The 26,221-nt window shown below is 39.4% G+C and overlaps 1 protein-coding gene across 1 annotated transcript in view; it reads right to left on the bottom strand.

The window, feature by feature from the left end:
• Nucleotides 1–26,221, bottom strand: part of LOC133616012 (growth arrest-specific protein 2-like) — an 82,414-nt gene that overhangs the window by 3,656 nt on the left and 52,537 nt on the right. The window lies entirely within an intron of this gene.

The following is a 26,221-nucleotide window of genomic DNA, read 5'->3' on the forward strand; positions in this document are numbered from 1 at the left end:
GTGAGTCAGCAGCCAGTTGAGGCACGTCACTGAGTTGAGCCTCACCATGGATTGCGCAATGACTCGGCTAACTGCTGGCCTGCTGTGCAGTGAGACCGTATTGCTATATGAATTATATTATACATTTCCATAGTTTAGTTAGCTGAGGTATATAATGTACAGTGTATTTTGTCAACAACTGTATGTGTGTAACGTATTTCTTGTGCTGAGCAATCATAAAACGGCTGCGAAGACGCACTGGTTGAGGCTCGCAGAAATCCCGCCTCCTGGTGGTAGAGGGCGCTAGTGATCCCAGAGATCATTCTTGCGACTACTCGGCTGCAGAAGAAGTGACAACAAGCAGCAACAGTTAGCAGCGATCGTTTATTTTTTCCTCTTGCCCTGACTATTAACATGGAGGATTACATATCTAAAATAAAACAGTTTTCTAAACTGGACTTTCAATCGAAGCAGGAGGTAATAATTAAAGGATCATCTCCATCGAGACAGAGAGACTTTTAAAACTGAAGAAAGATAAGGAAGACTTCTATAAACAAGTTATCGATGCTTTTGTTCAAAAGGAGCTGCGCATGGACTTCATTTATAAGTTAAGGTAAGACCATGATAACATTTTTTTTAATAAATGTGCTTTTTTGTGTGCTACAGTTTGTATGTGTAAAGTTAAAGTTAAGTTAAAGTAGCAATGATTGTCACACACACTAGGTGTGGTGAAATTTGTCCTCTGCATTTGACCCATCCCCTTGATCACCCCCTGGGATGTGAGGGGAGCAGTGGGCAGCAGCAGCGCCGCGCCCGAGAATAATTTTTGGTGATTTAACCCCCAATTCCAACCTTTGATGCTGAGTGCCAAGCAGGGACGAATGCTGGTATGAGCTTTTAAACATAACCCGTTAACTGCTGCCAATCAAATGGTGAATAAGATACTCTTTAGGGTTCATATGTTTGTAAATCTGACTGTGATGAAGTCAGTGCCTCACCAGTCATGAACCTCACCACACGTCACTGATATATACATATGTATACATATATATACGTATATATATATATATATACATATAACGTGTACAGTGTGTTGACATTTGTGTGTTTTATTATTGTCATCAATATCACTATTTAAGTGTGAATAAATGACGACAGCTCCACAGCATTGACTTCCTGTTCAGTGCAAAGTAAGTTTCAGAATAAAAGCAAGGGCAGTATTAACCGGGATTCTACCAGAGCAGCAAAGAAAAGGCACACATTTATTTTATTTGGAATTGTTCGCCGCAAGATGTAAGATTTGTGCATGTGCTATACAAATTTGTTATTGTCGTTTTAGTAAAGGCCTCCAACAAAATTGTCCGGGGTGTACGCTGCCTTCCGCCCGAGGGCAGCTGGGATAGGACGGATAGAGCTCGGTTTGATAAGAATATGAAATATCATGTGACGACTAGGGACCGATACCAAATTTGGTACTTTTATAGGTACCGACCGGTTTCCGTTTGTAGGTACCGATTCACAGATCAAACGATGCCATATTTCGATACCTTTGTTTCACGTGATGTGCTACAAAGCTCAAAAACTTGGCGGGTAAACAAGCATTTAGGCACCCAGCTGGACCACCTCTTCTAGGTAATATTATAATTTATACTGCCAAAAAAAGCATGAAGAAGGTGCTCAAAAGTACTGTAAGGCTCAATGTTTCAATATACACTAGCTTGATGCTAGTTTACATTGGATTTGCCCTGGACATGCTACTGATTAGTATTAGGGATTTTATATGGTGATTTCAACGCCTCCAAATTTGGTATTGAAAACTACATCTACAACTACATGCATGTTACAATAAATATAATACTTACAGTATAAGCACTTTGGCCTTGGCCTGAAGAGAAGAAAAGACTGGTACAACTTACAACTACTTCTTGGCTAAAGCAACACAAAGTAAGTAGCCTATACACTACTGCCATCTTTCCATCCATCCATCTTGTTATGCTTAAAGGCCTACTGAAACCCATTACTACCGACCACGCAGTCTGATAGTTTATACATCAATGATGAAATCTTAACATTGCAACACATGCCAATACGGCCGGGTTAGCTTACTAAAGTGCAATTTTAAATTTCGCGCGAAATATCCTGCTGAAAACGTCTCGGTATGATGACGCCTGCGCGTGACGTCACGGATTGTAGAGGACATTTTGGGACAGCATGGTGGCCAGCTATTAAGTCGTCTGTTTTCAGCGCAAAATTCCACAGTATTCTGGACATCTGTGTTGGTGAATCTTTTGCAATTTGTTCAATGAACAATGGAGACAGCAAAAAAGAAAGCTGTAGGTGGGAAGCGGTGTATTGCGGCCGGCATGCAGCAACACAAACACAGCCGGTGTTTCATTGTTTACATTCTCGGAAGATGACAGTCAAGCTTTACCATTGGCCTTCGGAGAACTGGGACAACAGAGACTCTTACCAGGAGGACTTTGAGTTGAATGCACAGACGCGGTACCGTGAGTACGCATGCAGCTGCGGCTTCCAAACATTTGATCGCTTGCCCGTACGTGCGTGCCGCTATGTGCATGTCACATACGTAACTTTAGGGATTTTGGGGAAATATATGTGCTGTATGAACTTTGGGGAGGTAAACGATACTTTGGGCTGTGGGATTGAGTGTGTTGTGCAGGTGTTTGAGTTGTATTGGCGGGTTATATGGACAGGAGGGGGGAGGTGTTTGTTATGCGGTATTAATTTGTGGCATATTAAATATAAGCCTGGTTGTGTTGTGGCTAATAGAGTATATATATGTCTTGTGTTTATTTACTGTTTTAGTCATTCCCAGCTGAATATCAGGTCCCACCCGCCTCTCACAGCATCTTCCCTATCTGAATCGCTCCCACTGCCCTCTAGTCCTTCACTCTCACTTTCCTCATCCACAAATCTTTCATCCTCGCTCAAATTAATGGGGAAATCGTCGCTTTCTTGGTCCAAATCGCTCTCGCTGCTGGTGGCCATGATTGTAAACAATGTGCAGATGTGAGGAGCTCCACAACCTGTGACGTCACGCGCATATCATCTGCTACTTCCGGTACAGGCAAGGCTTTCTTATCAGCGACCAAAAGTTGCGAACTTTATCGTCGATGTTCTCTACTAAATCCTTTCAGCAAAAATATGGCAATATCGCAAAATGATCAAGTATGACACATAGAATGGACCTGCTATCCCCGTTTAAATAAGAAAATCGCATTTCAGTAGGCTTTTAACTGTAATCGGGTCGCGGGAGAAGCAGCCTAAGCAGAGAAGCCCAGACTTCTCTCTCCCTAGCTCTTCCTGGGGGATCCGGAGGCGTTCTTAGGCCAACTGGAAGACATAGTCTCCCCAACACGTCCTAGGTCTTTCCTGTGGCCTCCTACAAGTTGGACGTGTCCTAAAGACCTCCCCAGGGAGCACCCTGACCAGATGCCTGAACCACCTCATCTGGCTCTTATCGATCTGGAGGAGAAGCGACTTTAAATTGTAGTAACCCAAAGCTCATGCACATAGGTGAGGATGGGAACGTAGATCGACCAATAAATTGAGAGCTTTGTTTTCTGGCTTAGCTCCTTTTTCTGCATCCTTGCAGATGTCACACCGATCCGCCTGTCGATTGCACGAGCCACTCTTCCTTCACTCATGAACAAGACCCCGGGGTCCTTGGACTCCTCCACTTGGGGCAAGAGCTCCTCCCCAACCCAGAGATGGCACTCCACCCTTTTACACGTGGGACGGCGTGGCGCAGTGGAAGAGTGGCCGTGCGTGACCCGAGGGTCCCTGGTTCAATCCCCACCTAGTACCAACCTCGTCATGTCCGTTGTGTCCTGAGCAAGACACTTCACCCTTGCTCCTGATGGGTGCTGGTTAGCGCCTTGCATGGCAGCTCCCTCCATCAGTGTGTGAATGAGTGTGTGAATGGGTAAATGTGGAAGTAGTGTCAAAGCGCTTTGAGTACCTTGAAGGTAGAAAAGCGCTATACAAGTACAACCCATTTATCATTTAACTATGGACTTGGACTTGCAAGTCCAGATGGGCGGCTGAGGGTGGAGTCGGCTCTCTTGGTTGCTTTGTTGGGTCTGCTCCTGTCCCCAATCCAACTAACATTTTGCAATTGCAACTGCATGAAAGGTCTCCTTGATAATGTTTGCAAATGAAACTCAGGAGTTAATTAAGATATAACAGCTGGATAACACAATTCAGTGTTTAATGTTAAATTACTTAAAAATAAATTTATTATTGAATAATTAACATTTATTAACACATTTAAAGACAAACAAAAGCATTGAAAATTGGTGCCGTTGAGTTGATTTCCCAACACTTGGGAATTGATACTGTATCCATTCAAAAATGAAAGGGACCCATCCCTAATGAAAACACACACATCTAACGAGATAAGCACTTGGAGAGCCCAGACCTCCTCCAGGCCCTACCTGCCTGAGTAAAAAAGTCTGATTCGGATCAGCCCCAAAATGTAACCACTTATTCCTTACCCCATTTCGGACATCCCATAAGGTGAAGACAAATGTGCCCATAATTTTTTGAGTTATCTATTGTGGAATGTGAATGACAGAGTGAAGCATTTTGTCAGTCATCCACTGTCTTTGTTTCTGTAGGCGGGGCATCTAGCATACACAAACAGAAGTTGAAGCTATTAAAGGGGAACCACACTCTTTTTTAAATTTGTTCACAATCATTATGAAAGACGTGACGACGGATGTATTTTTTTAATGCATTCTAAATATTAAATAAATGGTGCCTATAGGAGCCCCTCTCCTATAAAGTCATTTAAAACATTCAAACACCTCCATTAAGATTGTATATACATGTTGTAAGTATTAGAGATGTGTTAGATGCGTTAAAATGTAATATCGAAAATTATCTGTATCGGGTTTTTTTTATTATTGGTATCGTTTGTTTTTTCTTTTTTTTTTCTTCTTTTTTTTTATTAAATCAACATAAAAAACACAAGATACACTTACAATTAGTGCACCAACCCCAAAAACCTCCCTCCCCCATTTACACTCATTCACACAAAAGGGTTGTTTCTTTCTGTTATTAATATTCTGGTTCCTACATTATATATAGGGATGTCCGATAATGGCTTTTTGCCGATATCCGATATTCCGATATTGTCCAACTCTTTAATTACCGATACCGATATCAACCGATACATACAGTCGTGGAATTAACACATTATTATGCCTAATTTGGACAACCAGGTATAGTGAAGATAAGGTACTTTAAAAAAAAAATGTATAAAATAAAATAAGATAAATAAATTAAAAACATTTTCTTGAATAAAAAAGAAAGTAAAACAATATAAAAACAGTTACATAGAAACTAGTAATTAATGAAAATGAGTAAAATTAACTGTTAAAGGTTAGTACTATTAGTGGACCAGCAGCACGCACAATCATGTGTGCTTACGGACTGTATCCCTTGCAGACTGTATTGATATATATTGATATATAATGTAGGAACCAGAATATTAAAGGGGAACATTATCACAATTTCAGAATTGTTAAAACCATTAAAAATCAGTTCCCAGTGTCTTATTATATTTTTCGAAGTTTTTTTCAAAATTTTACCCATCACGCAATATCCCTAAAAAAAGCTTCAAAGTGCCTGATTTTAACCACCAGTCCATTTTCCTGTGACGTCACATAGTGATGCCAACACAAACAAACATGGCGGATAGAACAGCAAGCTATAGCGACATTAGCTCGGATTCAGACTCGGATTTCAGCAGCTTAAGCGTTTCAACAGATTACGAATGTATTGAAACGGATGGTTGTAGTGTGGAGGCAGGTAGCGAAAACGAAATTGAAGAAAAAACTGAAGCTATTGAGCCATATCGGTTTGAACCGTATGCAAGCGAAACCGACAAACGACACGACAGCCAGCGACGGGAGAAAGCGAGGACAAATTCGGCGATCGCCTTCTAACCAACGATTGGTATGTGTTTGTTTGGCCAAAAATGAAACTAACAACTATGAACTAGGTTTACAGCATATGAAATACATTTGGCAACAACATGCACTTTGAGAGTGCAGACAGCCCAATTTTCATTAATTAATATATTCTGCAGACATACCCTCATGTCAGCAGGCCAGGGAAGCTAGGGTCGATATTCTTCTCTTGATCATCTTCGGGACGGTGTGAGCCAAGACATCCAGGGGGGTTTAGCTCGCTCGTCTGCGGGAACAAACTGCCGCCATTGCTTGCCATGCTAGCGAGGTCCTTTGTCCCTGAATTGCTCACACACTCCGGCAGATTCAATGGGGGTCTGTCGGCAGATTTCTTTGACTTTATCGTTGGAAATGCATCTGCTTTGAGTGTCGCAGGATATCCGCACATTCTTGCCATCTCTGTCGTAGCATAGCTTTCGTCGGTAAAGTGTGCGGAACAAACGTCCAATTTTTTGCCACTTTCGCATCTTTGGGCCACTGGTGCAACTTGAATCCGTCCCTGTTCGTGTTGTTACACCCTCCGACAACACACCGACGAGGCATGATGTCTCCAAGGTACGGAAAACAGTCGAAAAAACGGAAAATAACAGAGCTGTTTTGACCCGGTGTTTGAGAAAATGGCGGATTGCTTCCCGATGCGACGTCACGTTGTGACGTCATCGCTCCGAGAGCGAATATTTAATTCGCCAAAATTCACCCATTTAGAGTTCGGAAATCGGTTAGAAAAATATAAGGTCTTTTTTCTGCAACATCAAGGTATATATTGACGCTTACATAGGTCTGGTGATAATGTTCCCCTTTAATAACAGAAAGAAACAACCCTTTTGTGTGAATAAGTGTGAATGAGTGTAAATGAGGGAGGGAGGTTTTTTGGGTTGGTGCACTAATTGTAAGTGTATCTTGTGTTCTTTATGTTGATTTAATTAAAAAACAAAACAAAAAAAAACGATACCGATAATAAAAAAAACGATACCGATAATTTTCGATATTACATTTTAACGCATTTATCGGCCGATAATATCGGTAGGCCGATATTATCGGACATCTCTAATTCCATCCATCCATTTCCTACCGCTTATTCCCTTCAGGGTCGCGGGGGGCGCTGGAGCCTATCTCAGCTACAATCGAGCGGAAGGTGGGGTACACCCTGGACAAGTCGCCACCTGACATCTCTAATTATATATCAATACAGTCTGCAAGGGATACAGTCCGTAAGCACACATGATTGTGCGTGCTGCTGGTCCACTAATAGTACTAACCTTTAACAGTTAATTTTACTCATTTTCATTAATTACTAGTTTCTATGTATCTGTTTTTATATTGTTTTACTTTCTTTTTTATTCAAGAATTTTTTTTTAATTTATTTATCTTATTTTATTAATTTTTTTAAAAAGTACCTTATCTTCACCATACCAGGTTGTCCAAATTAGGCATAATGTGTTAATTCCAAGACTGCATATATCGGTTGATATCGGTATCGGTTGATATCGGTATCAGTAATTAAAGAGTTGGACAATATCGGAATATCGGATATCGGCAAAAAGCTATTATCAGACATCCCTAGTAAGTATATATGTAATGTAGGAACAGGCACATTTATAATAACATTTAATATTTACGTACTTTGCTCGTTTTAATCATATGTGACACATTAATTTAAAAAAACGCATCACGTTTGCTTTTTTTCACTACATCTCTGGTTATTACTCACTGCAGACTTCATGAGAGCCAACAAACATAATAAAAAAAAAAAACTTACTGTACAATGTCTGCTGTCATTAGGATGCCGATTGCTAAGATGTTCATATATTCCCATTTAGATGAAGAATGTCTCACAATCCTCCGTTCTCGCCATCCCGGGTCTAAATTTTCTGCCAAAGTGTACCAACTTGTCAGAATACGTCTTCGTCCTTCTACTATCCAGGTGAGAGGCATGAAAGTTTGTGACCACCCCACGCTATAAATAGTTTGTCTGCATTAGCGCTTATAATAACAATATCACTAATACTTGGGTAATATTCAAGTCACGAAATGTAAATGGAGTATTTTTGTCACGTTTTATTTATTGGGTTTTATGGGCAGAATAGAGGACCTCCCATTGGCTCCGCTGTAAGTTGACTTTTATTTATGTTTCTTTACGACTGAGAATGCATTGAAAAAAATCCATCACCGTCACTCTCTAACCTAGCAACATTCTCTAACCTCCATCATTAAATAGCAATCATGCCAAGGTGCATTCACGAACACTGGAAATTTGAACATCAACACAAACTGGTTGTTTCACTAACTTCCATCCATCCATCCATCTTCTTCCACTTATCCAAGGTCAGGTCGTGGGGGCAGCAGCCTAAGCCAGGAAGCCCAGACTTCCCTCTCCCCAGCTACTTTGTCCAGCCGGAGGCGTTCCCAGGCCAGCCGGGAGACATAGTCTTCCCAACGTGTCCTGGGTCTTCCCCGTGGCCTCCTACTGGTCGGACGTGCCCGAAACACTTCCTTAGGGAGGCGTTCGGGTGGCATCCTGACCAGATGCCCGAACCACCTCATCTGGCTCCTCTCGATGTGGAAGAGCAGCGGCTTTACTGTGAGCTCCTCCCGGATGACAGAGCTTCTCACCCTATCTCTAAGGGAGGAAACTCATTTCGGCCGCTTGTACCCGTGATGTTGTCCTTTCGGTCATAACCCAAAGCTCATGACCATAGGTGAGGATGGGAATGTAGATCGACCGGTAAATTGAGAGCTTTGCCTTCCGGCTCAGCTCCTTCTTCACCACAACGGATCGATACAGCGTCTGCATTACTGAAGACGCCGCACCGATCCGCCTGTCGACCTCACGATCCACTCCTCCCTCACTCGTGAACAAGACTCCGAGGTACTTGAACTCCTCCACTTGGGGCAAGATCACCTCCCCAACCCGGAGATGGCACTCCACCCTTTTCCGGGCGAGAACCGCGGACTCGGACTTGGAGGTGCAGATTCTCATCCCAGTGTCTTCACACTCGGCTGCGAACCGATCCAGTGAGAGCTGAAGATCTTGGCCAGATGAAGCCATCAGGACCACATCATCTGCAAACAGCAGAGACCTGATACTGCAGCCACCAAACCAGATCCCCTCAACGCCTTGACTGCGCCTAGAAATTCTGTCCATAAAAGTTATGAACAGAATCGGTGACAAAGGGCAGCCCTAGCGGAGTCCAACCCTCACTGGAAACGGGTCCAACTTACTGCTGGCGATGCGGACCAAGCTCTGACACTGATCATACAGGGAGCGGACCGCCACAATCAGACAGTCCGATACCCCATACTCTCTGAGCACTCCCCACAGGACTTCCCGGGGTACACGGTCGAATGCCTTCTCCAAGTCCACAAAGCACATGTAGACTGGTTGGGCAAACTCCCATGCACACTCAAGGACCCTGCCGAGAGTATAGAGCTGGTCCACAGTTCCACGACCAGGACGAAAACCACACTGCTCATCCTGAATCCGAGGTTCGACTATCCGGCGTAGCCTCCTCTCCAGTACATTTGCTTAATTAATACACGATTCTTGCACGTCGGATTGACTAGCAAACACCTTTTTAACACTATTTTTAACTCTTTTTAACACATTGTTTAACAAGTGTGCGTTAATGATCAATTTCTTCTAGAATTCTGCGAAATATATGCACATGGGGCCTTATCTATTAAGATCCAAATAACAAGTGCTAAATAGCGTGTGCAATGTAAAACATAGAGAGTGCTGTCACTGGGTGTGTTCCTGGTGATCTACTAAGACTGCGTGGAAAATTGATAACATGTATGAAAGTGGAGCAGGCCGACCTATTCAAATGAGAATTTTGCATGTGCTATACGGCTGTGCCAATGAAAACACTCCATTCATGATGTCATACTGTTTCGTTATGTCGTGGAATATACAGCTGACAAATATGATACGAACCATCTTTTCTGGGCGATATAGAAGTGCAATCTCGACAACACAGTCTATTTTTTAGCAAACTAAAGGTGCGCTCTGGGGGTGCCAGTGTGTCTGGAATGATCCATTTGCAATAAAATGCATATTGCCAAAAGTTTATTAAAAAAAACAGCATTTGAAAAAAACATGCCAACAGACACCAAAACCAATCAATTGGCTTTGTTTGAAACACTCCCTTAAAACATCCAGCAGCTAAACAAATGTACAATGATATTGCTAATATAATTTACTGTATGATATGTCTGATATCTTCATTTCTGATGGTCTAAATATGTTGATACGCACATGAACAGAGGATTCTCCCTCAATAGTCTGCCGCGAGCGCCCCCTAGAGGGATGCAAAAAAAAATTTTTGTTTCTCAGCTGTGCCACAGCAGAACTGAGATGAAATACACCTTTCCACCATTTGTGGCAGTAATTGAAAATCTCAAATAAACAGAAAAGCTAATGTCATAGAGAAGGTTTTTTTAAGCGCAAAAATTATGACTAAAAGTGGTCAAGCTGTATTTTCATTTGCACTTTAATTTTATTGACATTTTATTTAAGAAATATGCATATAATCAATTATAAATTTAGTTCTAATTCATTCATTTTAGCACTGCGTAATTGTGTGTACCTTTTATTTTTCAGCAGTTTTATGAGTGCCTTCTTTTGTAGTATATTTGATTAGTAATTATTTTTAGGTTTTAGTTACATTATTTTAGGTTTATCCTGGTAAATTATAAGTAGCTTAGATATAGTTCTTGAATAGGATTCAAATCAAGAGTAAGATTTGTAATTCAGTGTTAATATTCGAGTGGGTCCCGGGCCCCTCTGTAGTGGACAAGTTGGGCCCCGAGGTCAAAAAGGTTAAGAATCCAAGCTATAAACCATCCTCTGGATTCCCCCGACTCCTCCCTGCCTGGTCTACTGACGCCTCTTGCCCTGTTGAAAAATGAATACGCTCCCTCGGGACATAGGAGTTTCAATCATCTGCCAGTAGGAGTCAGACTTGAGCCAGATCCACAGATTCTGAGGCTGTTGGGAGGGAACAGAAAGCCCTAACACAATTTACAGTAAAGATGACATCGCTTTTGTAAGCATCTCAACGTTATTGGATGAGTCATTATGGGAACATAAAAAAATCATTATTAATGCTGATGTTTTCGTGCAGCACCACCATGTGGTGAGCATTTGTGTTTTTTTTTATATTTTTGATTAGATTTTTTTAATTTTTATTAAGGATCCCCTATTGGCAACCCAGTATTATAAGGACAACAATCAACAACACAGCCTTTCCACCAAGGGCTGCATACTACAAAGTAAAAGCATGCGGGGGACATTGTGATATTTTTTATTTTATAAAAAAAATGAAGACAGAAATTTGTATCAGCTTTGTGTTATAAGTGACAGCGTGTGTTAATATTATTATTAGCTGTTAGTGTCAAAATGTCAGCTTTTTCTCCATAGTCTTTTTACTGTTTTGTATTTGTTTGATTTTATCTCTGCAATATTTTATAGGCCACAAATGGGGCTGCACCCTGCTTTACACTGACCTCAGCAGTCAAATTTTAAATATATATATATTTTTAATACTGTTGTATAACTCAAATCTGACGTATATTTTATTTTAGAGTAATAAGAATACGTGCAAAACACATTTTTCAATAACTAATTTTTGAGTACAAAATAACAAAATTAACTGAATAAAATACAAGAAAAACTTGCTTTTTTCTATTTATTTGAATAATCTATTCTCTCCAGCCACATGGGCCAATTATATTGTTGTTCGTTAGAAACAAAAATAAATAAAAAATAAATACGTAAGAATAAAGAGGAAACTCTACTGCGTTAGTCACAGGTATTAGACTCAAGGTGTGGGGGCCACACCTGGCCCGCTGCGTCATTTAATGTGGCCCGAAAAAACATGGAAATAATGTTCGTCAATATGGCACTCTATCTTTCTCGTTGAATGGATTTAAAGGCCTACTGAAATGCGATTTTCTTATTTAAACGGGGATAGCATACTTGATCATTTCGCCATACTGCCAAATTTTTGCTGAAAGGATTTAGTAGAGAACATCAACGATAAAGTTTGCAACTTTTGGTCACTGATAAAAAAGCCTTGCCTGTACCGGAAGTAGCAGACGATATGCGCGTGACGTCACAGGTTGTGGAGCTCCTCACATCCGCACATTGTTTACAATCATGGCCAACAGCAGCGAGAGCAATTCGGACCGAGAAAGCGACGATTTCCCCATTAATTTGAGCGAGGATGAAAGATTTGTGGATGAGGAAAGTGAGAGTGAAGGACTAGAGGGCAGTGGGAGCGATTCAGATAGGGAAGATGCTGTGAGAGGCGGGTGGGACCTGATATTCAGCTGGGAATGACTCAAACAGTAAATAAACACAAGACATATATATACTCTATCAGCCACAACACAACCAGGCTTATATTTAGTATGCCACAAATTAATCCCGCATAACAAACACCTCCCCATTCCCGTCCATATAACCCGCCAATACAACTCAAACACCTGCACAACACACTCAATCCCACAGCCCAAAGTACCGTTCACCTCCCCAAAGTTCATACAGCACATGTATTTCCCCAAAGTCCCCAAAGTTACGTACGTGACATGCACATAGCGGTACGCACGTACGGGCAAGCGATCAAATGTTTGGAAGCCTCAGCTGCATGCGTACTCATGGTACCGTGTCTGCGTATCCAAATCAAAGTCCTCCTGGTAAGAGTCTCTGTTGTCCCAGTTCTCCACAGGCCAATGGTAAAGCTTGACTGTCATCTTCCGAGAATGTAAACAATGAAACACCGGCTCTGTTTTCCGGCACAACAGTCAGGGGGTGCATTCTACGGCGGGGGTGCGTTATCCGGCACAACACCTGCCGCAATACACCGCTTCCCACCTACAGCTTTCTTCTTTGCTGTCTCCATTGTTCATTGAAAAAATTGCAAAAGATTCACCAACACAGATGTCCAGAATACTGTGGAATTTTGCGATGAAAACAGACGACTTAATAGCTGGCCACCATGCTGTCCCAAAATGTCCTCTACAATCCGTGACGTCATGCGTCATCATACCGAGACGTTTTCAGCAGGATATTTCGCGCAAAATTTAAAATTGCACTTTAGTAAGCTAACCCGGCCGTATTGGCATGTGTTGCAATGTTAAGATTTCATCATTGATATATAAACTATCAGACTGCGTGGTCGGTAGTAGTGGGTTTCAGTAGGCCTTTATATGTGGACAAAAATATATCGTACTGCAGTTCTTTTTAATTTGATGGAACAGCTGATCTTTAAATATTTGCTTATGGTCTTGACTTCTGACTCCAAAGCAGTGTGTTGATAAATAATACTAATAATCAAATGAAGCGCTAATTGCCTAAAAATACAATCACAGTTGCAAGTATTGATGTACGGATCGATAATGAATTATCGATATTGCCGATAGTGGATCTACAGGTATATGGTCTAATATCGATTCTCAAAACAAAATATCAATACTTTTGATACTTAGCTGATTGAGATCATGTATATCATAAAAAACACACAATGTAATGTAATTAAATGATTGAAATCTTGTCAAAATAAAACACGAGTGGTGGGAACAATTTTTTCTCCCGTCAAGGTAAGTATGAATTGCGCAAGCAATGCTGTGCTGTGCTTAGTCATTCAGTCTGTCATTTGTTTCTTTAGGAAAAATCCTGGCAATTGAAATGAGTCACTCAGTATTCTAAATCTTCTCATTGTGAGGCTCACATGTTAACAACAGCTGCCCTGTCACCAATACAAATATCTGCAAAATGCCAGTGTTTCTGAGACATGTGAGCGGTACAAGATGATTTTAACCTAAACGTATTTGTACAACCTTTCACTGGACAACACACAACATGGCCTTCTGCGACATGTTCCTTCAAGTGAGCTATTAAAACTTAGTCTTAAATGCTGTGTATCTGTTAAATAGCTGCTTGCAACCAGTTCCAACACACTTAAACACACAACATGGTTCATTTCGATGCAGTTTACAATGAAGCACTTAGACATAACACCTCAATGTCTGAAACGACTTGCCACGAAAATACAAGAAAACATGTTGTTTGCTAAAAATTAACTAAGCTAATGCTTTAACACAACCTCCTAAAACAATTAGGGTATGCTGTAAAAGTAAAGTGTGTGTTTTCAACGCATTATAACCAAAGTGATTTAAGTTCACATTCACATATATATACTGTATATATAGTAGAGGTTTCTGTGGTTTATCCGTTATACAGTGCTCAATACCGGGTTAGAGCGGAATATACGTTAGGTCAGAAAAAAACACAGAGGCTATATCATCCCTACAAGCCTGTTTTTGCAGGTTTCCCTGGAGGAAACCTGCGAAACAGGCTTGTAATGTATATATATATATATATATATATATATATATATATATATATATATATATATATATATATATATATATATATATATATATATATATATAATAGGGATGTCCGATAATGGCTTTTTGCCGATATCCGATATTCCGATATTGTCCAACTCTTTAATTACCGATACCGGGGTAGAGCGGAATATACGTTAGGTCAGAAAAAAACACAGAGGCTATATCATCCCTACAAGCTTGTAATGTGTATATATATATATATATATATATATATATATATATATATATATATATATATATATATATATATATATATACATATACATATATATATATATATATATATATATATATATATATATATATATATATATATATATATATATATATATATATATTAGGGATGCCCGATAATGGCTTTTTGACGATATCCGATATTGTCCAATTCTTTAATTACCGATACCGATATCGACCGATATATGCAGTCGTGGAATTAACACATTATTATGCCTAATTTGGACAACCAGGTATGGTGAAGATAAGGTACTGTTTAAAAATATTTATAAAATAAGATAAATAAATTAAAAACATTTTCTTGAATAAAGAAGAAAGTAAAACAATACAAAAACAGTTACATAGAAACTAGTAATGAATGAAAATGAGTAAAATTAACTGTTAAAGGTTAGTACTATTAGTGGACCAGCAGCACGCACAATCATGTGTGCTTACGGACTGTATCCCTTGCAGACTGTATTGATATATATTGATATATAATGTAGGAACCAGAATATTAATAACAGAAAGAAACAACCCTTTTGTGTGAATGAGTGTGAATGAGTGTAAATGGGGGAGGGAGGTTTTTTGGGTTGGTGCACTAATTGTAAGTGTATCTTGTGTTTTTTTATGTTGATTTAATAAAAAAACAAAAACAAAAACAAAAAAACACAAAAAAAAACGATACCGATAAAAACAACGATACCGATAATTTCCGATATTACATTTTGATGCATTTATCGGCCGATAACAGGCCGATATTATCGGACATCTCTAATATATATACATATATATATTCCGAGTGCGATGATGTCACGTTATCAATGGGAAAATGCATTTTTGGTGTGGCTAGGAGACACCGAGGGTAACAAGCGGTAGAAAATGGATTAGAAATGACAGATTTTTAAATAATAATACAAAAATATTTTTTTTTAAAAATTTTTTTAACTTGGGAAATTCCGCGGGCCGGATTTTGGACGCTGGCGGGCCGGATCCGGACCGTAGTTTGGGGACCCCTGACTTGAGTATTGGCACAATTTTATGAAATAATGTTTGAAATCCAATTAGTCTCAACAACAGGTGTATTGACAAATATAATCCTTCAAGGGAGTCAACAGGAAGTGTGAAATGAAATGTGCGTCATCTTCCTTTTATCTCATAGGCAGATGATGTGTTGGACAAAGAATGGATGCTGCATTATCGTTGGAGTGTAAGTGTCTCTCGTCCCAATGACACAGTCACAAAGCTAAAGGAGAGACTAATTGGGCAGAGAGAAGAAAGGACAGCTTTCCTCTTTTTTTCACGCCAAAGAATGGCCGAGCACTTCAAGGCCACCGTGATTGAATGGTCTCCGGAGGGAATAGACAGAAAGACGGGCGGGCGGCCGGGCGGCTGGAAGTTTACGCCCGGGGAGGGGGCGGTCACGCTCAGTCGCTCATTAACAAGCTGTCCGATTAAGCCCCCTGCTAATGACTTTATCTTGCAAATCAATAGTATGTGCTCGTTACAAAGGTATGTACACACTCGACTGGAGGTCACCATGGTGGAGAGTGAAGGAGGTTCAGGGCATGTTTCTTTGCACACGCCGTGGCAGCTGTGCGCTTCTGGGTGACGGATGGAGTCCGGCTCAATAGGAGGCTCCATTCTCAATTGAGGAAATAGGTAGTGCAAATCATACAATATACGATTATGTGCACAAAAACACTGACATATCACAAAGCGGTCCCTCTCGGACAGTGGTGTCGAACGTACGGCCTGAGGGATGAGTTTGCGGAGTATAAAAATGTACCTGAAATTTTCGAATGAAAGAAACTGCTGTTCTAAATGTGTCCACTGGATGTCACAATAGTAATTATTTGTATCTTTGTAGATATGTACGAAATAAACCACATGATGTTAGTACATCAGTCGAGAAAAACTATCAAACTACATAAATAACATACTGTAATTTGATTTGGATATACCGTATTTTTCGGAGTATAAGTCGCACCGGAGTATAAGTTGCACCTGCCGAAAATGCATAATAAAGAAGGAAAAAAACATATATAAGTTGCACTGGAGCCCGACCAAACTATGAAAAAAACTGCGACTTATAGTCCGAAAAATACGGTAATTATTTTATCTTGATAGATTGAAAATTAACACCAATGAGTTGACTGATGAACATTATCACATAATTTATTCAGAATATATATAAAGAACGACAAATAAAAATAGAATACTGTTAACCGCAACATGTAAGTGTAAAAAAAAAAACTAACATGATTTGTACAATTTCAGAATGTGCTTGTTCTATTTTTAAAAACAGAAAATAATCTGAAGTTGTCTTGAAGTTATCGTGCCGTGATTTTACAAGTCCGGCCCACTTGTGAGTAGATTTTTCCGATCTAAATTTAGTTTGACACCCCTGCTCAAGGATTATGTGGGCTTCCTTTGTTGTTGTCGCGGCCGAAAATGACGTCTTTGAGGCGTATTTTTGTCCAAAAACATTGTTTCAACTGGTGATTTTATGAATTAGATTTGTTATCAATGTTTGAAGAGTTCCTTGTGACCCTATCCTCAAAAATCACAAAAAAAAAAAAAAGCTGTCCTGATGTTTTACTCGTTTTATACTGAACCGACGTAAAAGTACACAATAGATGGCAGTAAAAGCAGATACTTAGAGCTCATTGTCAAATTACTTTACTGTTGTGTTAAATATAAATCGTAATAGCAATAATCAGAATTGCAGAAAGCACCTTATTGTCCCTGCTCTGTTGTCAACAAGTTGTGGACATTCTTTGTGGATGTTTTGCGTTTGAAAAGTGTATGTCCTTCTTAAACAATAATTTATGTTCCAGTATTTTTACCCCCACACATCAAGAGCATTTGTGAATGTTTAGAGCAGTGTTTTTCAACCTTTTTTGAGCCAAAGCACATTTTTTCGCGAATAATAAATTCAGAGGCACAGTTGACAGTAAAAAGTCGTTATTGCAATTTTGGCATATGGCTTTAAACCATAACCAACCATGCATCAATATAGCTCTTGTCTCAATGTAGGTGTACTGGCACGACTTATTTGGAGTTTTTTGTTGTTTTCCTGTGTAGTGTTTTAGTTAATGTATTGCGCTCCTATTTTGTTGGCTTTTTCTCTTTTTTGGTATTTTCCTTTAGCAGTTTCATGTTTTCCTTTGAGCGACATTTCCCGCATCTACTTTGTTTTAGCAATCAAGAATATTTAAGTTGTTTTTATCCTTCTTCGTGGGGACATTGTTGATTGTCATGTCATGTTCGGATGTACATTGTGGACGCCATCTTTGCTCCACAGTAAGTCTTTGCTGTCGTCCAGCATTCTGTTTTTGTTTACTCTGCAGCCAATTCAGTTTTAGTTTCGTTCTGCATAGCCTTCCCTAAGCTTCAATGCCTTTTCTTAGGGGCACTCATCTTTTGTATATTTTTGATTGAAGCATTAGATAACTTTTTACCTGCACACTGCCTCCCGCTGTTTCCAACATCTACAAAGTAATTAGCTACCGGCTGCCACCTACTGATATGGAAGAGTATTACACGGTTACTCTGCCGAGTTCTAGACAGCACCAACACTCAACAACAACACATCATTTGCAGACTATAATTACTGGTTTGCAAAAAATATTTTTAACCCAATTAGGTGAAATTAGATAATCTGCCACGGCACACCAGACTGTATCTCACGGCACACTAGTGTGCCGCTGCACAGTGGTTGAAAAACACTGGTTTAGAGCATGGGTGTCAAAGTCAAGGCCTGCGGGCCAAACAACCTCGTTTAGTACATTTAGCGCTACATTTGACCAATAGACAACGCTACACCTTAGGTTTAATTTTGATGTCACATAGAAGACTTCCATGAATACCCGTCCAATGGCCAAAGAAGTCGGGTATTCTGAGAGCTGGGTGGTAGCCGAAGGCAGGGCCTTTGGCGGTCCGATCTTCGGCTACAGAAGCTAGCTCTTGGGACGTGGGAACGTCACCTCGCTGTGGGGAAAGAAGCCTGAGCTGGTGTGCGAGGTAGAGAAGTTCCGGCTGGATCTAGTCGCTCTCACTTAGACGCACAGGCAGGGCTTTGGAACCAGTCCTCTCGATAGGGGATGGACTCTCTTCCACTCTGGTGGGCTGGGGTGGCAATACTTGTTGCCCCGCCTGCATGTTGGAGTAGACGAAAAGGTAGCTTCCCTCCACCTCCGGGTGGGGGGACGGGTCCTGACCGTTGTTTGTGCTTACGCACCAAACAGCAGTTAAGAGTACCTGTCCTTTTTGGAGTCCCTAGAGGGAGTAATCTACAGTACTCCCTCTAGTGATTCCCTTGTTCTACTAGGGGACTTCAATGCTCATGTTGGCAACAACAGTGAGACCTGGAGAGGCGTGATTGGGAGAAACGGCTGCTGAACCAGAGTAGTGTTTTGTTATCGGACTTTTGTGTTTGTCACAGATTGTCCATAACAAACACCATGTTCAAACAGTGCTTTTGGCACTAGGAAATCCTAGGTCGCAGTTCGATGATCGACTTTGTGGTTGGTTGTGTCATCGGATTTGCGGTCTCATGTTTTGGACACTCGGGTGAGTCGCCTCCGGTGGTAGGGGAGGATGCCAGACAAACCTTGCAGGCCCAAACTTGTGGTGAGTGTCTGCTGGTAACTTCAGGTAGAGTCTCCCGTCAGAGAGAGTTTCAATTCCCACCTTGGAACATGTTGCGAGGGAGGTGCTGGATATTGAGTCCGAGTGGAACATGTTCCGTGCCTCTATTCTCGAGGCAGCCGATCGAAGCTGTGGCTGCAAGGTGGTCGCAATATATGGATCCATCAGCCCTCATTGACACCAATGGAGAGAGATGCCGTCAAGCTGAAGAAGGAGTCTTATCGGATCCTTTTGGCTCATGGGACTCCGGAGGCAGCGGACAGGTACCAGCAGGAAGTGGTGTGCGGCTTTGGCGGTTGCAGAGGCAAACACTCCGACATGGGAGGAGTTTGGAGAAGCCGGGAACGCCTCCCTGGGGAGGTGTTTAGGGTGAGTCGGACCGGTAAGAAACCACGAGGGAAGTACCAGTACACGGTGGAGAGACAATGACTCCCACCTGGCCTGGGAACGCCTCGGGATCCCCCGGGAAGAGCTGGACGAAGTAGCTGGGAAGAGGTAAGTCTGGGCTTCTATACTTAGGCTGCTGCCCCAGCGACCTGACTTTCGATAAGCGGAAGAAGATGGATGGATGGATGGATGGATACAGTGTGTGCAATGTTTGGTGTGTGAATTTTGTGTAATTTCTATACGTGTAGACATTGTGTGGAAATATTAATACTAAACCTATGTTATTTATGTAAAATACACAATGGACATTATTTATGTAAAATACACAATGGACGTGATACTTGTGTTAAGTTTATCTTATGTTTATATTTTCAGTCTTACAAACTTAAATGAAGTAAAAAGAAGTATAAAGAAATAAAACTGAGGAATAAAAAGAAAGCAGAAGAAGGTACATTAATCCTCAACAAAACTTCAAGAGCTTCTGTTTCTTCATGCTTTTAACTAGCTGCACATGCTGGAATTGAGTAGCAAGGGCAGAATAATGAATTTATTGACAGTCCGGTGTGAATGAAAGCCAATGTGTTGACTTTGGAATTAAGTAAATGCAGTCTCAAATAAATATCACCTGCGGAGGCACTTTCTGACGAAACATCCACATTTCGATGTCCGGCCCCTGAGTCCTTGGGTTCCTGAAACTGTGGCCCTTTTCAATTTGTAATATGAACATAGAGTATTCAAGGCTAATTTGGCAGTTTCTAATAAATAACACTCGGTTTTAAAACACTACTTACATTTTTACTCATTTAAAAAAAAATATATACATCTAATGTATGATGCATTAATTTGGAATTTGGTATTACTCAGGGGCAAGATTTATCTGTGATGAGCGTGAGACTATTTGCTTATCCGCTCAGGCTGTGAGTGTCGAATGTGCACCATCACCAGGCGTGATACCGGCGCCACCATACTGCTTAAATTAGATGGATTAAATCAGATTGAGTAGTGAGGGGGTTAGTTCACCACTGGTTTATCGAATTTAACGAAAGGCGAAGCGTGTACTGTATGTTATTTTCCGACGAAAATGTTTAATACCACCCCTGAAGGGGAGTCTAGCAGAATGCGTCATTAAAGCTAGAATAGCTGATGACAACCTAACTAAAGACTTTGAAAGATCTTGAGAAGGTACGATAAGGTTATGGCTTCCATCCCATAAGAGTCAATGGTGAAATTAGTCAATGCGATTTCACGTGTCAGGTTGAATTTTGATTAAGCCTCATGGCCATTCAACATCTAGTTTTTTTAATATGGAGAGTTCATTTTTATTTATCCTGTATATTGACAAAAAAGTGGTTTCAAAAAATTGCAAGTAGAGTAAAGTCAAATTAATTGCAAGAGCATTGGTTCACCCTGAATTCTTTATCTTACCAAGACCTTTGGGGCAATTTTCATAGAAACGGTGTGGGGTAGTACCTTTTCTGTTCCAGCATGTCTATGCCCCAGTGCACATGCAAGGCCCATAAAACATGGTTGAATGGATCTGGGGTATCGGAACATGTGAGCCCTGTTTAAACAAAAGATTAACCACATACATTTGTGAACCAGAACCTCTATCAAGCCCAACATCAGTGACCTCTGACCCTATGGAGAGAGCACCTGCTACTGGCGGTGTCGGTATTGTAGACAAACAGAAGCTGATAGCATTGATTGTAATTTGGAAGAGTGTTAAGTAGATGGAGTTTTAAATACAGTTAATAAAAAACTAAATGGATTTTAACTGATGACCAATTAGCCACTGACATTGTACATCCCTCTGATATTTTTAATGTACTCCTGCTAATATCCCAAGGCACCATTGTAGCTAGAACAGCCACACCGCTACAGTGTTGTGCAGTGGTACCTCAACTTACAAATATCTGAAACTACCAATATTTTGAGATGCAAGCCATCTCTTTGTTTTTTTTTATGCATTAAGTTGCAATTTGCCATGCAGAGATCGACACAATCCAGCCCTCCAACCACCCTAACTAAGAAAATTGGTGCGAAGGAGTAGTAGCGGATGACCGAATCAGAGAAACAAACCACTGAAAACATGTCCTACCAGTTAGCAGTCCGCATCACACAAGCCGGAGCCAGCTTCCGTTGCACGCGGCCATGAATGTTTGAATGGACATTTATCAATGAAAATATGGAGAAGCTGCCGATGCTGCGTTTGACGTGTTTTGGTTCGTTCTGACTCCTGACTCTATAAACTGGATGACAGAGCATGACTTTCGGTACAAAAAATACACTGTAAAAACAAATTCTGTAAAAAAGCGGTCATCTAATGGCAGCTACGGTTGCCAAACGAAAACCATAAAATTAAAGTAAAACATTGTAAACCAAATAATGATCAAAAACATTATATTTACAGAAATTTTCATGAAACGTTTTGCGGAAAAATATCGTAATTTTACAGATTTTTGCTAAATTATTAAGATCAACCACCTTTAATAAAGTGACGATTTAAACAGTTCTGCAGAAAAATACCTTTATTCTACAGAGTTTTTCCAAATTCTTGCGATCCTGACTCTATAAACTGGATGACAGAGCATGACTTTCGGTACAAAAAAAACACTGTAAAAAAAAAATTCTGTAAAAAAGCGGTCATCTAATGGCAGCTACGGTTGCCAAACGAAAACCATAAAATTAAAGTAAAACATTGTAAACCAAATAATGATCAAAAACATTATATTTACAGAAATTTTCATGAAACGTTTTGCGGAAAAATATCGTAATTTTACAGATTTTTGCTAAATTATTAAGATCAACCACCTTTAATAAAGTGACGATTTAAACAGTTCTGCAGAAAAATACCTTTATTCTACAGAGTTTTTCCAAATTCTTGCGATCCTGACTCTATAAACTGGATGACAAAGCATGACTTTCGGTACAAAAAATACACTGTAAAAACAAATTCTGTAAAAAAGTGGTCATCTAATGGCAGCTACGGTTGCCAAACGAAAACCATAAAATTAAAGTAAAACATTGTAAACCAAATAATGATCAAAAACATTATATTTACAGAAATTTTCATGAAACGTTTTGCGGAAAAATATCGTAATTTTACAGATTTTTGCTAAATTGTTAAGATCAACCACCTTTAATAAAGTGACGATGCAAACAGTTCTGAAAACAGAAAATGCTATGTATGATTAATTTGGTATTTTTCTGTAAAAAAAATAGAAATATACATAGTTTGTCATTACTGGCATATTACTTAAAATAACAGGCGAATTGTTTATTTACAAATAATGTTTTCAATTCTACAGTTTTATAAACTATTTAATAAAATAGAAAAATTACAGTAGAAATTTAGAGTAAATTAACCATAAAAATAGGATTTTTTTTTACAGTGTACATATGGCTTGTTGTCAACTTTGACTACCGGTACTTGCTATTGTTACAAAGAAGCAGACACATACAAAAGTTTGCTGAACAATATTATTACATTACTTAATAAAACTACTGTTGTTGTTTGTTCTAAATGCTAGTGTATGGTTTTTCAAACAATATTTCTTAACTAAAAGTGTGTTCATCTTTTCAAAAGGCATGTTACATGTTTAAACAGATTAAATGGATTTCCGAAATAGGAAATAGGAAAAAACTGATTTGAAATACCAGTGTTATTGAGTAACAAGCTGGGTCGTTGAACGCAATGTGTTCGTAAGTTGAGGTACAGCTATACTTATATACCACCCTACCTTTAACTCTTTACAGTGCATGGAACTATATATGTTCAATTCAATTCAAGTCCCTACATGCCTTGTGAGTAAGCCAATCGACAAAGAAACATAACACATAGAAAGGTTCATAAAAAGACTTATATACTACAGCATTACTCTAACTATAAATACTTTATATAAACATATCTTAGACATCTGAAAAGGAAAATTCCTCCCACATGGAAGCACATGGACTCCCAAGAGGGCTGTTATTTGAACTGCACACAACGGCCATATCTTTGCAAAAATCATCCTGAAAGAGCCACGTTTGTTTTCCCCTCAGGTCTGAACTCTATGCTGAAGGGCTATGTACTGAATAAAATCATTGTCAGTTCAGTCCTATCCAGACCATTGGTTGCCAAGCAACCCTGCCTCCCAGAAGGCCTTTGCTTGAGCCTTTGTACTGAAACATACAGGTGGTGAATGACAAGAGGAGGCTGAAAGCCACCAACATCTTAAAAAAATGGCAAAACAGTTAGTCACATTTCTGATAAAACCACAAATGAATCAACATCTTGTTATTTTTATACCAAAAATGTATATTAATATTTATATTATTATATTATTTATATCAATAATAATAATAATAATCTATTTTGGGGTAAACCATTCCATGATACATTCTTTTTCCAATCGCTAAAAAACATTTCTAGAAACCTCCTGCCCGTTTCATCAATCCAAAAATCCTATCCAAACTTCAAAATCATAACTAGGGATTTTTCGATCGGAGTTTTATGCTGACAATTCCAATACCAATTATCCATGAATGAAATTGTCCGATAAAGATATCGATCACACGTATTTATTAGTTCCTTATTTTCTTTTATTACATACAATTATTTGAGCAAAACAAAGCTAATAGTACACAATAACTAAACAAAAACTACTATCTACCACTCATTTAAAGACCTTGTTTTTTCCCCCTTGAAAGTCCTCCTACTTACAGGGAATTATTCCATGAGTTTGTAAACATGGATCCATCAGCCCTCCTCTTCCAAATCGTGTAATGACTGTGACAATGCTGACATTGAGTTGTTGTTATACTATCCTCTCAATTACTTGTTCATTTTCTGTTAATAGCTGCTTATTTTCTTAGGCAACGTGGTTCAATATATACATCTTAAAGGTCACTAATGTATGCCTGCTCCTGGCTTGCTTTTGTTGTGTGAGATGTTTCGCCTCTGCTTTCAGTGATAATGTTACTTAATGATGATACTTAAGATTAGAGATGTCCGATATTATCGGCCGAAAAATGCGTTAAAATGTAATATCGGAAATTATCGGTATCATTTTTTTTATTATCAGTATCGTTTTTTTTGTTTGTTTTTTTTTGTTTTGTTTTTTTATTAAATGAACAAAAAGAACACAAGATACACTTACAATTAGTGCACCAACCCAAAAAACCTCCCTTCCCCATTTACACTCATTCACACTCATTCACACAAAAGGGTTGTTTCTTTCTGTTATTAATATTCTGGTTCCTACATTATATATCAATATATATCAATACAGTCTGCAAGGGATACAGTCCGTAAGCACACATGATTGTGCGTGCTGCTGGTCCACTAATAGTACTAACCTTTAACAGTTAATTTGACAAATTTTCATGAATTACTAGTTTCTATGTAACTGTTTTTATAGTCTTTTACTTTCTTTTTTATTCAAGAAAATGTTTTTAATTTATTGATCTTATTTTATTAATTATTTAAAAAAGTACCTTATCTTCACCATACCTGGTTGTCCAAATTAGGCATAATAATGTGTTAATTCCACGACTGCATATATCGGTTGATATCGGTATCGTCGGTATCGTCGGTATCGGTAATTAAAGAGTTGGTCAATATCGGAATATCGGATATCGGCAAAAAGCCATTAACATCCCTACTTAAGATATTAAGAAATGCAGTGATTATTATTAGTTTAGGGGAGTATGCATGGAGACACATAATTTGCTGCTAGCTGCTGGTCAGCCGGGGGTCTAAAAATAAATACAGTGTCATCCATAGGGTATTGTCGTTTGTTTTCGGGATTAAAAAGCAGTAGCGATCAAATACTTTTTCATTAAAATTGTTCGATAATGATCAAACAATGTGCTCGGATGATACATACAGCAAGTACAAAGAGTGTTTTTTTGACTTTACATTATGTAATATGAGACAAAGCATCCGCATGTCCTAACAATAAATGTGTATAGTAACTGCATTGAGCAAACTAATTGTCGTCGTAAAAGTGACTGCTACGTTCAAACTATTCAACTCGTAACTAAACGAAAATAGCTAAAGTGGACTGGACTACTGGAGACAAATACCATTTCACAAACTCCAAATCTTTTTAATGTTTTACCACTTTCCCTTACTTCCACTGTTTTCCAAAATGATCAAGACACTATTCAACAATCCTAAAACCTACTAACCACCCACCCTCTCCAGCCTCTCCGTCAGTACCATAGATAATATACATGCGACCAAGGCCAAGGCAACAAAGCGGTGGCTCAAGAAGAAGCACAGTAAGATCTCAAAATAATCAACTTGCTCTATAGATATTAATCCAATAGAAAATCTGTTGCGGGAGCTAAAACCAAGTTGCCAAGCGACAGCCTCAAAAACTTCTTGATCTGGAGAGTTTGTGCATATAGTGCCGAACCCTTCTGAGATGTGATGTGCACAACCTTGGCGACCGACGACAAGAAACATCTGACCTACAGTAATATAATTGCCAACATGGGTTTCTCCACCAAGTACTCACTCACTGCTCTAAGTGCAGAAAAGAGTAGTGACACCTCAACAGAGGTGGGTAGAGTAGCCAGAAATTGTACTC

This window comes from Nerophis lumbriciformis, linkage group LG15 (assembly GCF_033978685.3).
Source record: "Nerophis lumbriciformis linkage group LG15, RoL_Nlum_v2.1, whole genome shotgun sequence".
In the NCBI taxonomy this organism is placed as follows: domain Eukaryota; kingdom Metazoa; phylum Chordata; class Actinopteri; order Syngnathiformes; family Syngnathidae; genus Nerophis; species Nerophis lumbriciformis.